General features: G+C 35.2%; 1 protein-coding gene across 1 annotated transcript in view; it reads right to left on the minus strand.

Moving 5' to 3' along the window:
• ZFPM2 (zinc finger protein, FOG family member 2) overlaps positions 1–14,861 on the minus strand; it is a 460,753-nt gene that overhangs the window by 235,336 nt on the left and 210,556 nt on the right. The window lies entirely within an intron of this gene.

The following is a 14,861-nucleotide window of genomic DNA, read 5'->3' on the forward strand; positions in this document are numbered from 1 at the left end:
ATAATTAAATTTATAATAGTATGCCTTGGCAATATTATCATGCCATATCAGTATATTAAATATTTTATATTTTAAAATATCTCAATAATGCAATTTATTATTTTGTGATAACATTTCTTTTCAGGCTACTCAGCAGCAAACATGAGAATGAAAGGAATAAGAAGAAACAGTAATAAAAATGTGTATAGACTAAGAAACTGAGGAAAATTTGAAATAGAATAGAATGTATCACGTATTTACATTTTCTAAGTGACATGTAAGCCATGGCAGGTAACATATCATGAAATTGTCACAATCACTCTTTTTACAGATTTTTACAAATGTATATTCAATCTTAAGATTTTAAAAAGAAACACGATCAATCTGAGTTCAATTATATATTTATTTCCCCATATTTGTAAATTTTAATAGCTAAATTACCAAACAATATTTTTCATGATTTTACTATTGCTTATCCTGAAAATCAAAATTAAAATATACAAACCACAATCAACTAAAATATTGCATAATGGTTAAAGTTTGTCCATTATAAAATATATATTTATCTGTATCAGAACAATAAGGATGCAGTGTTCGTAACAATTCTATGTTCAGAATCAAAAATGTAAACTCTCCCTTCTCATACTCACTTTACTACTTGTAAAACACATTGAGAATGGAAACACTTAATTAAATTAAGATAGACACACACTCTCCTTTTTTCCCCCCATGCTGGTGTATCAATAGCTAAAGATGCTCAGCAGTGAGGCAAATGAGCATAGAAAGATTTGAGACTTTTATAAATAGAATATTTACATTAAATGACATATTAATGCTTAAGTACCAAACCCTGAAGCTTATTCTGAGACCAGGAAAGATAATACTTTGTTTTCTGTATGTGTAATAACAAACCCATTTATGAGATTTTCCTCTGAAAATGTTCTTCATCCTTGTACAGTCTTTTTGATTAATGTATTGGAATTAGAGAACTTGTATAGAAACATCCTCAAAGACAGAGCACAAGGATAGTGAACAATCTGCTATGATGTCAAAAATGAATCAGTGGAAGTAAGTCCCTCAATGTATTCATATTCATGTGCAATAATGCAGTTCTTCAAATCTTTATGATAATTTTTCTGTTTCAAAATAAACTGATTAAGTTCCCCTGGATAGGCATTCTCAGTATTTTGTCAACCATACTTACATTTTAATAAACTTACTTAAAGTTTATGATTTAAAGATAAAATAATTTCATCCCTCTGCTACACAACACTTAAAATTTCCTTTTGTATCTAAAGAAGATGTGCAATTAATTTGGTTAATTTTACACACGAAAAAAAAAAAAAAGTCATGTCACATTTAAGTGATGCCAGAGGGATCATGTGAATCTATGAAAACCCTTTAAAAAAAGTAATTCATCCTCTTTCTGCTACTGACATATTTCATTTGAAAAGGGCTCAGACTCAGTCAAAAAGTGACTCCTTATCTATACCTGTGGATTTACAAGCAGCTCTGTCTTTTAATGGATTAAGAACTACAAACTTAGGGCAGATCATAAAGTGATATGCAAATATCTCCAAAGTTTTTGAGGTGTCTTTGACTATGCATTAAAATTTTAAGCAGACCAAAAATGCTTTTATTAGCTCTTAAAGATGGCCCCAACAGAAAGTCCAGTAACTGTTCAAGCTATCAAGTCAATCTTTTCAACTTCACTAGACAAGCAGGCATACCCTGGTCTCTTCTCTTGCTTGCCAAGAGGCTATTTCAAGACTTAAGGACATCCTTTTCATTGCTGAAGTAGTTAAATACAAATACTCACTTATTCACCATAGTGTTTATAAAAATCTACAAGCATAGTACACATAATTAGCATGTATATACTACCAAGGCTACAAAGGTTAATGATAGATAAAACACTGTATAAATGGTAATTATATTTGACTTGCATGTTGCTTAAGAGAATGATATTTTAATTTTTTTCAAAAATTAATGTGTCATGTAATAGAGGAAACATTATTGCACTAAAAGTAAGAAGATTCATTTTTAGCCCCAACTCTGTTCAATAACCAGCTGAAAAGCCTTGAATAAGTTTTATCTTTCCTGACTTTTCTGAGTCCAATTTGTTGTGGTTAACAGAGGGATTTGTACTCAGTCCCAACTTGGTATGGTGTTTTCCAGTTCTGGTGATCCACGATATGGTTTTGTTTCCCCAGAGAAGATACATTATGAGAGGTGGAAAGAGCACTGGCTTGGTGGGTCCAAGACATGTAATTGAACCAGCTTATCATAAAAATAGATGTTTGATTTGAGAAGATTAGAGACTACAATTCTTATGTGATTTACTTAGCCCGCTATGCTCCATTAATTATTCATTCATTTATTCTAATAATATCTATTGGTCATCTACTAACTATCAATGTGTTAGGCCCCAAAATAAAGCAACAAACAAAACCAGTCTGGATCTGGATGAATTGCAGGAAATGGAATTCATATGGCTTCAGAAGTAAAGGCCATAGAAATGCGAGGTTGTTTAGATTTCAAGAGTTAGGGAGGGAAGAATATAAGAATGATATAGAGATATCTCACTTGGGCATATAGGCCAATGGACATGTATTTATTGAGATAGGGAATAAGAAAACAAAACAACAACAAAAACATAACAAGGATTATGAGTAAAGTGAGAAGTTATAATTTGGTAAGTTTGATATTGAAGTGGGTATAAGAAAAAGAATGGGTGATTTTAAGTGGGCAGGAACAGGCCTGGGACTCTGAAGCAAGGTCTTAACTAGAGTGATAAATTGTGACATTTACACAACTTGTATATGATAATAGAAACCACAGGATTGATGATCTAGAAAAGATTGAATCATGATGAAATAAAAAGACCTAGGACAGTGTTCCAAGGATTACCAAAAGGCAGAGTGATGGAAACCTTAGGAGAAGTGGTAAGAGACACAGAAAAGAAACTGAAGATAGTACCATAGCAGCTTAGGGGGTTAACTGCAAATTTGAAGGATGGGGGGAAATCAATTAAGGAACCTAAAAATGTGTGAAAGTAAGAAAAGAACTGGAAAATTCTTTGGAAGAGGTAGAGAGCACAGATATTTGGAGTGAAAGGAGGCTTGTCAAATAAGAGGCCAGAACACACACTGGAATGGGTTCAAAGCTGAATGGGAGAAGAGTAAGTGGAATAAGCTATGTGACCCTGAGCAAGCTACTTAACCCTTTGAGCTTCAGTTTCTGCATGCAAAGTAGGAATTACAATATCTTTCTCAAATAGTCGTGGGGAGGATTAACTCAGATAACATATGCAAAATACCTAATAAATATTTACTATTTCACCAAAAAGAAATTGAAGCAACATAAGAGCATGTCCTTATACTTTCATCATCATATCCAACCATTCGCCAGTGTCTGTGGTCACTTTTTTCCAAATCACTCCCCATACCATGACTTACCCTTTTTTTCCAATCTCTCCTGGTCACCCTTCTTATCATCATTTCTCAAGTTTTTATCATCTCAGATGTAGATAGCCAACCAGGTTTAATACACTCCACAGTTCCAATTTAAGTTCCAAATCCCTTATTGAATCTCCACTGTCAACATGTCACCCACTTGTGCAAATTCTTTCACCATCTCCTTTTTGGCCATCCCAAAAAGAACATGTCTGCCTGGATTTTATTTTATTTCATTTTATTTTACTTTATTTTATTTTATTTTGAGTTGAAGTCTTACTCCGACGCCCAGGCTGAAGTGCAATGGCATGCTCATGGCCACCCCAGCATCGACCTGCTGGGCTCCAGTGACCCTTCCGCCTCAGCCTTCTAAGTAGCCAGAACTACAGGTTCATGCTACCATGCCCAGTTAATTTTTGATTTATTGTAGAGACAAAGTCTCGCCAAGTTGCCCGGGCTGGTCTCAACCCTATGGGTTTGGACAATCTACTTATCTCAGCCTCCCAAAGTGCTGGAATTACAGGCTGAGCCACCAAGCCTGGCCTGCCTGAATTTTAATACCACTACATGCTGCCCAGCAGTGTCTACCTAACTTTTGTGTCATACTGCTCTACAGAATGCCTTCTTCTCCCCAGTCAAAAACTCCTCTTCATCATCCATTCCTCTTGATCTCCAGCTTATCCTCCACTCCTTTCTTAGAATTGTTCCTGCTCTCTGCCAGACACATACTTCCCTGCCTGCCTTAATAGATCCTATTAATGTAAGATCATGCCCAAACCTATTCTCCCTCATGAAGTTTCTCTGAATTCCAGAGCAGACTGAGTTTTCTCATTATTTCCTTCCCATATTCCCATTGCATTTATAGTCCAATACCACACAGTTTTGCGTTTAATTATTCCCTAGTGGTTTCCCCTTGATAACTTAATTTACCTCAACAGGAATAATAAACATCTTGATCTATAGATTTTCAAAAAATTTCTGTGTATCTTCTGCCAATTAATATAGTTTGTTACATGTGGTATTTCCAAAATACAAATTAAACATGTTGGGTGAAGATGTTTATAATTTAATGTATCTCAATTTTAGTATAGTTGAAGTTGATTTTTTAGAGACAAAAGAAAATTGTCTTACCATATTTCTTCTCTTTGTATTACGACAATCATGCACTTCATTTATTCAACCTTTTATGTGCTATACTCACATGCATTACCTCATCTTTAAAATATGGGGCAGGACGGAAAATAAAGATTTCTCTTCTCTGCCCAGTTCATATTTTTGTAGCTATTCTTCAAAAAGAAGCCTTCTTTTTTTTAACATGCTGGGTAAGTTCACAGAAAATATTTGAGACACATAGGACGGACTAATCAATTTTGGTAAAAGATAATATTGTTAGTGCTCAGGGCTGTTTCTCTTATCTTCTTGATAATGCATACTTTTAAAAGTCTGTGATTACTCAAAGACTTATGATAGCTGCACTTAAAAAAAAAAAAGCCCTAAGTCAGAAATCACTACTAAACATCCCACAGCTTTTAAAGTATCAACCCACTTTCTGGCCTAATAAAAGAAATTCACTGGTGGAAAGAAATACTAAAAATCACCAGAGATGTCCTCAAATCTCTTTTCAGTGGACGTACTATCAAAATACTGTATTATTTAAGAAAAAGATGGTCCTTTTGATACCTCTTTAGAAAGAAAAGGATATGAACATAGTAGCACACCAAAAAGGAAGGGAAAGATGTGAGCCTTTTAAAACAGTTATCAGCAATCATTCTCCAGCCGAATTCAGTATAAGGCTGATGACATAAACATATTAGGTATTTACAGAACACCCCTTAACTCCAGACTTAGGTTTCATAGAAGGCCATGGCTGTAAGTAAATGAGACGATAGAAGATTGCATTTCATTTGCTGAAAATAAACTTTGGATTGGTTTGAACTTGGTTTAAAATATATAACCAAATTTTAAAGCAGACCACATGAATTAGCTCATAATGTTTATCAGACTGTAATACAGCAGAGGACTATAGCATCAGAACCCATATTTATATTTTCTTCATGGTTGGAAGACATTATACATCATGGTATCAAATATGGACAGCCCCGAAGTCATGCTGAGTTCAAAAAGCGCTCAAAGATTCTAAAAATCTCGAAACATTTTCAAAGTCAGCCAAGGTGGCTGAAGTGTGGCAGAGCTCTTGCGATTTTATGTCTTAACCATTTGACAGCTGCCTTCCAGATACAGAAGAGGGTTAGATCATTTCACTGCTGATTATCTTCACAGCCAAACTGCAGTCTTGCCACTGTGTGTGTTTCCTTAGGCCTTAATAACTACAAGTTTCATCTGCATTTTTAAGACAAATAGCACCACTTTCATTGTGCTATATTGATCCATCTCTAAGCATAGTTGGGCTCAGGAAGTGATAGTTCTTGGCTGGTGGCTACAAATCGCCTTATAGAGATACCTTTTCTAATTTTCCTTCTCAATGTTTGAGTCATACAGTCACAACACACACTAAACTACAGTTTTGAACATAAACTTGAAATACGATACTCCCTATTCAAGTACTCCAGTCAAACCCTGATAAATCAGGCTAGCCATGCAGTGATCTTATCCTTTCTGACTCTTTAATAAATCGAACCTTGTAAGTTCCTACTGTTGGAAGTTGTCACTAAATGAAATTGTGACCTTATCCGGCACATGAACTTATCCTGCTGACAACTACATTTATTGTGTGGATAAGAAAGGAAAAAAAGAAAAAGAGAATAAAGAAAAAATGAGATATTTGATAATTCTGATCTTAGCCATATGTAACTCTAACAGATGGGATCTTTTTGATGTTCCATTAATGATTTGCCAAAGATGAGTCTCTACTAACAGAAAATGTTCACCCTAGGTAAGTGCTGGGAGCACTGTAGATGGTATTAAAAGTGCATGAAGAGGTACTGGGTGACAGCAGTGAATCAGAAGCTATTAGTCTAACACAAAGAGCCCTGAATTAGCTTGTAATTGCACTGGAAAAGATAACATAATGGTGGTGGCAAAATAGAAACATTCCCTTTTCATGCGATGAATTCAGAACCTAAAAACTCTAAAACAAGACAGTGGAATTATCTAAATCCTAGAGTAAAATCATCACATTTCTCAGGGATGCAAAATGCTCCCTTTGGCTGGGGTTTCTAAAAAGTCACAGAAATCAATGTGTACAGCATTGTTTAAGAGGCACATTTACATGCATATGCTACCAAATATTGACAAACATTACAAGCTCAGGAACCCTTTGCCTTATTATTCTGGTTAGCCTTAAGAATTAATTCTGAGATTGGGTACTCTTTCCATCCTAAGGCACATTGAAACTTGCCAATTATTGTCTTCAATATAGAGACATAGAAAATAGGAAATAAAAGTATGTGGTAGTAATATTATTAGCAATGAAATAGAAAAACTCCTAAGTGTTTTAAAAAACAACAGTGTGATTTGAAATGACTAGAAAACCTTTGCCTAGATATGTATGTATAAAATAAGTTTTAGATACAGATACCATGTTCAAAGTTGGGAGAAAAGAATTTCCATATTACACTCTTTGCTCTGTGGTCTATTTACATGAACAAAGAAACAGGAAGAAACAGCTTATCCCAGGTGGCTGAAAATATTCACCTGGAAGGTGACTAGCTCTTGCAAATATTCAGAAAAGTCCTTAGAAGGAGGAGCTGCAGTCACTGGAGACTTTTCATCTGCTGGAAGGGATGGGAGTGAACACTCTTTTGCTCTAGAAACCTGGCACAGTGTGTTTCCTTGCTGCCAGAATCCCTCTCTGACCCTCTAGACAACACTCCTTGTCACAGGCTTACCCAATACCACTTCCTGATCCAAATCTTGAGAAACAGAGGGAGGTTATGCTTTGGGAGCTATGGCTAGGGAAAATCATTATGGAGGTAAGAAGACTTGGCTAGCAGACACAGGAAGCAGCAGTGGGGAATGCGGTAGCCAAAATTCAGTCTACCAGCAGGAGGGCCATAGAAAGGTCAGTCATGCACAGTACTGGTCAGAGAAGGCATGTATTTCTCTAGGAGGAAAAACTCCAAAGGAAAAATGGAATAAAAATCAACCACAGATCCTGCTTGATGAGAAGATAGGAAAAAATAATTTTTAAGGAACACTGGATAGAACATCAATGGACCTCACTGTTACTTATAATTCTAAATTTTATTCAACATGATTTAATCAACATGCAGTCTGTTAACACTGCAGGCTTTCTTGTAGGTTGCAGTCATTAATTTAGATGATAATTCACTTGCAATAGAACTTAAGTTATTGCTATATATTTAATGTTCGCTCATACATGTTTGTAGAGGTCCAAGATACTGTTTTAGTTGACACCTGTAATAAACTAAGATATAGTCATGTATTTTAATATGAGTAGATGGTATAGCTGGAGATGAAAGGAAATATGCTTACAAGCTATGACAGATAAATATTGTTTGGTGTCAATTGTGATTAGAATTAGTTTTACCAGAAATAAAAAGTCTACATGAGGCTCCATTTGGGAGTAGAGAGGTGATGTTTTTGGGTCACAATATTAGAAACCAAAGGATGGTAGAATGATTTGACAGATGAATAAACAACATGGAGAAAATGATTACATTACTTTGAAAGCTTTTAGTTTAATCCAGGCAAGTAATAGCCCACTGTGAGTTACTCTCAGTTCGTACTAGAAATGCCCAGAAAACTAGTCTAAAGGTGACATTTCATTATAAATTTTTATTAGAAAACAAGTATAACAAGTATCATTTATGTCTTTTAAAACGTTTTAAAAATAGAGTGGAAAACAGAACCATAAAGAAACTAAAAATCTAACATATCACCAATGAATATAGACCCTCAGATGCTTTAGTTCATGCCTAACACTACTGCCAGTGAACCTAATACAATATCTAAATATCTTATGAGGCCCTGATGTGGATCTCAAAATTAAGAAAAATAAGTACATGTGCACTAAAAACATCAAAACATTAACTATGTCATTCACTTAATTCTCTTACTGTATGGCCTATTCAATAAGCACAATATATATTTATTTAGTTTGAAAATGCCTTAGTCCATGGAAAGATCTAATTTGTAGGCTGTAACAGTGGCATAAAGTTGTTTATTTCTTATGTCCAAACTAACTTAGGTGAAAATATATGATTAACTCCAGGAAATAATTGCAAAAATATAATTCCTAAAGATCAAGAACACCACAGTCACTGACTTGTAATTCTGGGGTCTTTGATTAATGCTTGCATGCATTCAGAATTGTATAAATTCTTAAGTTATGTATAATTACAAGAAAAAATTTTGCCAAAAACAGACTCCTCGACATCGTGATTTGGGTGCAGTACATACTCGGTCTCGCTGTGTTTTGAAGGTCTCAGCTGTGTGGTATATTTATTGAAATACCCATCATTAGTGTTATGTTTAAACTTCTCATTCTTTAAAGTCTATCTACCATCTCGTGGTGAACACTTCTCTAATTCACAGAATCTCTCCTTGTCAGAAGTTCAGAGGTGATCTCTATCTTTGAATTCCCATAGTGCGATTTTTAACTCTAATATTCTCATCATTTTCTTCCACATTCAGTATATTCTATCTCCCTACATACAACTCTCTAGATGCCCCCACAATGCTTTGTACTTGGTAAGTTATAGGAAGTAAACACACAGAATAGGTATAATTTTTTACCATCGTATTTATTGGGTTAGTGCTCAAAGTTACAAAATTAGTAGTGATCCTCAGACTCCAACCCCAGTTTTCTGATCCTTTCATACTCTATCAGACTGCCTCTTTCAAAAAAATGTTGCAACTTAACTAGCTGGAAGGATTGGCCCAAAGTCCCAGTATCATATCAGCAGCCATTAGAGTGGATTCATTTATAAGATTAGCTGCCAGTCAATTTGGAAAGCAGAATGTAAGTGCCTGAAGGACAGGGCCACAGGGCGAGTTTTGAAGGAGGCAAGGTGGAAGCAAAGATTAAGCAAACAAAACACCGAGAGAGCATCGCAGGAGAAAGAGTGGCAAGCTTATTATGTGAATGTCAGAGGTCACAATATACGTTTGCATTTCTGTCCCAAAATTTTCATAAAGAAGAAAGCTAAGTTTGAGACAGTGGTTTGGAACAGTAGTTCCCCACCCGCTCCCTCCTTTGATGATGATTATTCAGAGAAAATATTTAGTTATTAAAGATACTAAAATTAAAAATGGACAGTCTGATTAAATATATCATGCCATTACTAGCATAAGAAATGATACGTGTTATAAGCTTTTCTTTCCAAGAATACAAAGTGTAAAAGATATTTGAACACACCAAAACCATTCCACATCTTTTCATTTGCGGATAACACTTTCTCCAGGGACGGCTCTCTAATGTGAAATTGTGTATAGCTATTGCAAATATATAGAAAATCTGGTGCTGGCCGGGCTCGGTGGCTTAGCCTGTAATCCCGCGCTTTGGGAGGCTGAGGTGAGTGGATTGCCTGAGCCCGTGGGTTCAAGACCTCATCTCTATAATAAATCAAAAATTAGCCGGGTGTGGTAGCGTGCGCCTGTAGTTCCAGCTACTTGGAAGGCTGAGGCGGAAGGATCGCTAGAACCTAGCAGGTTGAGGCTGCGGTGGCTGGGAGCGGCCACTGCACTCCAGTCTGGGCGACAGAGTGAGACTCCAACTCAAAAAAAAAAAAAAAGAAAATCTGGTACCATCACTTTCTCCAACGTGTAAAATATTTCCATATCATACATTTAGCACGTCCAGTGAGTTAAATATGAATGTATTCATTTTATGTTATTCTTTGTTTCTCCCCCTCTCTTTTTTACTTACTTTCCTTGGCTCTTTCCCTTTCTAACATGAATATGGAGTATGGAGACACCAGAGTTCAAAGAAGAAAAGGAGGAAAGGAAGGAAGGAAGGCAGGTTCATGTTATATACCTCATGAGCAGTTTCTTTCCGTGGAGTGGACCTTGACATAGAGTCCTTAAATATGCTCATTCGGGGCACAGGCCAACACAATGGCCCACCAAATATTAAATTTCTGTACACCGTTTTATTTCCAGGACTATATTATTCATAGAACCACATTCTGCTAAACTTTATTTAAAAACATACTTACTCATTCAAATTATTTGTTAAGCACTTAAAAATGCCAGTCACAATGCTGGATCCTAGAGATATAAACATGAATCAAATGTATACCTTTTCCTTAAATGACTTCTAATGGTGGTGAGACAATTATGACCCAACATAACAAGGTAGAAGACAATATTTGACCAGTAAGGAAAAAAAAAATCTCCTAAGGCAACCCAGGGAAATCGGGAAAGTCATCTCAGAGAGAGGGCTAAGAAAGGACCAAGCAATATAGATCACCTCTCTCCTTTCACGTATCAGAAATAATCTCTTTCAAAATACAATGTGAACTTGAGCATTTTAACACGTTTGTTATGTTACAAATAAAACTATTTATAAGGCAGAGGTTTAATGAGTGATAAAAGCATTGCCATGAGATAAAATTACTGCCAAATCAGATGGAACAAATGAAATCATTACTGATGGTAAGAGTTTCTGTTGTTCAATATTGTAGATATGTTACTTTTATATTTCTTAAAAATATTGGAAAGTATCTCATAAGTTGCTTTCAACTTAAATAATACCAGTCTTTTATTATAAAATATTCTTACTATTAGAAAATTTCACTTTGCTCTCTTTTGATCATTTCACATGAACTTCTAGAATTGAGATGACGACCCTGAAAGCTATCATCTTAATCACTAAAGATCAGAGAGATAAATGTGGTTATCATGTCCTTTCAGTTTATAGCACCTAGTGTTACTTGTTCTTATGACCTACTAGGTAAAGTTCTGAACAAGCACATTCAGAACCAATGGTGTCAAGCTTGATATCGGAATCAGGCACCCAAAAGTGACCATAATTATATAAATTACATATATGCATATGAAGCAGGTAGTCAACTGCTCTTCTTTCTAAAAAAATCTTTAGCCTGGTGCAGTGGCTAGTGCCTATAGTCCCAGCAATTTGGGAGGCTGAAATGGGTGGATTGCTTGAGCCCAGGAGTTTGAGACCAGCCTGGGCAACACAGCAAAACCTCATCTCTATAAAACAATTACAAATACATAAATCTGCTAATTAATTAATTAATTAATTGAAAACTTGCGAGATGTGGTAGCGTGCCTGTCGTCCCAACTACTCAGGATTCTGAGGCGGTCGAGGTTGCTGTAAGCCAAGACCAACGTGATCGTGCCACTGCGTGTATTCCCCAGGTATTCACTAACTGGTTGCTACTTACCATGGGTATTGACTTAATTTCCTAATTGTTCTTCCTAAGTGTGTAGTGAACATGAGACCATATAGGTAAAGGACATGCTGTAATGTTGAACACATAGTAAGTACGTAATAAATATTATAAATTTTATATTGGTGTTTTATAATTGAGAATAAATAAAAGAGAAAATGAAGCATATGGATAACAACTGGCATTTGATACGGAGACTTCCTTGATTAGCCAATCTAGTATTAGATTTCAATTAGCGAATCTAGTACTAGATTTCACCTAGAGCTACTTTCATTCCAGATGAAGAATGAAGGAGGCATAAAAGATTACATTGAATTCAAAAGGTGACAGGACTGAAGGAAGTTTCTGGAGTTGATGCTATCCACAAAGGTAATGGAGAGACTCAGTCCATACTAACCCCATGCTGGTATTTCTTTCTTGCTTTATAGCTAAGCCAGACAGTGATATCTGACTGTAAAGGTCAACATCAAAGGTGGGTCACTCATTCCATTTCTAGATAACCAGGATTAACTGCTTCACTGACATTATCCTGTCATTATAGAGATCCAGAAAGGAGGAAATAAGAAATATGCTTATGCATTAGTGAAAAAATACTTTCACAGCCATATTTAAAGCGATAGAAAATGTTTATTCTACTTTCCTGGTTGTCGTTATATTTGTTGTTTTTTTCAATTTCCCTCAATTATTCTCAATTATAGAACAATGAAAATAAAATTTATAACATTTACTGAGGACTTATAATGTGTCAGACTTTATATTGAGTCCCTTATCTATCTGATCTAACTATCACGACAAACTTAGGAGAGGCAACTAGGAAATAAACTAATACCCCCGGTCACCTCTGAAATGGAAGCAAATGTATTTTTATTAATTATCATAATTTTCTTTTATTTTGTGAGAATATTGGTCCTTATTTTTTCTAAGTTATTAGTGTATGTGCATATTACCTCCTTTTTCTTTTTAACGTAAATAGAACACTTTGAATCAAATTAATGCAATTAAATAAATAGCAATGTGGGAGGGAAGAGTTGATAAGGATTAAAAAGTAGCCACAATCGTTCACTTACAAGAGAGATGGCTACTAGGAAAGACAGAAGTTCAGAAAAAATACTGATATACTGAATAACAAGGATTCAGTGTAGAGTGGACAATTACAACATAAAGTCAGAAACAATCTTAATTTCTTGGTGGAAAAATTGACAGTGTTCCAAATACTAATATATATTCCTTTCACTATATTTTCAAAAATCCTATTTCCTACAGTCTCCACACTTACAAATATGTCTTTATCAAAATCAAAAGTTATTACTTGGAATCCTGTGAAAAATGTAACTACAAAATTATCATCATCATCATCATCATTTTTAGTCCCTTTAATAATTTGAGGTTCTAAACGAAAACTGTTAAACCTAAGTAGAATATATCTTCAGGAAAAAAATAATATTTTCAAACTATATTATTAATCCACTTTTTGAATTCTCAGAGCAACAAAGGTAGAGCAAATCAAGGCTACCACAGAATGACTATATTTACCATAACCTATTACTAATCATGATAGATCAGGAAAGATGATGACTCTGTAAGCAAGCCCTGGACAAACATGTGGTATTTAGTTCTAACCACTACATTTATTGATTCATTTGCTGAACCAACATCCAATTGGTTTCTGGGCGTATAATCATCTTGCATTTTGGAGATCAATTTCCTTAAGAAATTTTATTAATTGAAGATTAATACTTCAAGCCCAACATGTGTCTATAAAGAAATAAACACTTCCACCTTTACATTTCATCACAACCACATGAACTATTATACTTCCTTTTCTCCAGATTATGGAATTACAGTACAACCTTTTCAGTTTGAGGTTTATTTTATAAAATTATCATCAAGGAGACAGAAACAGACCTGAAGTTTGAAACAGGAGCTAGAAGCAATAAAATAATATAAGCAAGATCTGAAATGAGACTACTTAGTAGAATAAATTCTAAAGCACTTAAGAGAAATTAATTTACATACACACAATGCAATTACAAGGGAAGAAGAGGCTGACATCATTAGGGCAGGGTGAAAGAAGACTCCAATTACAAATCATGGCAATCCTCACTTGACCTCACTTAGAATATTGTTAGTCATAAATGTATTCCACTATATGAAATGAAAGTGACAAATCTTCATTTCTTTTATAAATATTCTAATACTCATACTAGAACTGACCATTCTCTAAATTGTACAGTCTACTAAGGTTTTAGCAATTGTATTATCATATTAAAAAAATTATTGTGAGCCGGGCTTGGTGGCTCAGACTGTAATCCCGCGCCTTTGGGAGGCTGAAGTGAGTGGATTGCCTGAGCCCGTGGGTTCGAGACCCGCCTGGGCAGGCGAGACCTCATCTCTACAATAAATCAAAAAATTAGCCGGGTGTGGTAGCGCGTGCCTATAATTCCGGCTATTCAGAAGGCTGAGGCAGAAGGATCGCCAGAACCCAGCAGGTCGAGGCTGCGGTGGCCGGGAGTCTCCAACTCAAAAAAAAAAAAAAATTATTATGGAACACAACAAGCTATTTTATTTCAACCTTCCACTAATTTGAGCAACCTAAAAACTCCTAGTTTTGTAAATCAACATGGAAGAACTTTGTATAGCACTAAAAAATGGACATACGGAGGCAGTGCTCCAAAGTGCTTTTTGATAATTAGCCACCCTCAGTTAGAATTGTTCATGTCCTCCTTTTCCTTTTGCACCAACATTCATCAAAATACCTAACATACTGTAGCATGCATGTGCATGGATGTGTCTATATGCTTATTGTCAATGTTAATGTCTGGCTGACTATTTCCCAACTTTGCAGTTCATGAAGCAAGTCGTCATGTCTAATCATAATTATTCCTAAGTACTATACTTAGAATAATAAGGATTTAATAACTTACTTTAATACACAAAAGAAGGAAGAGAAGAAAGATGCTGTTGCAAAAACACATCGAATGACAAATTATGTAGGATAAGACAGATATAAAAGTAATAAATGAAAAAAGAATGCATCACTTGAAATCAGAAGACTAAAGATCCCTTTTACAATCTTCTAATTTGTTTAATT

The sequence above is a fragment of the Carlito syrichta genome, unplaced genomic scaffold (genome assembly GCF_000164805.1).
Source record: "Carlito syrichta isolate Samal-C Ts95f unplaced genomic scaffold, Tarsius_syrichta-2.0.1 Scaffold304764, whole genome shotgun sequence".
In the NCBI taxonomy this organism is placed as follows: domain Eukaryota; kingdom Metazoa; phylum Chordata; class Mammalia; order Primates; family Tarsiidae; genus Carlito; species Carlito syrichta.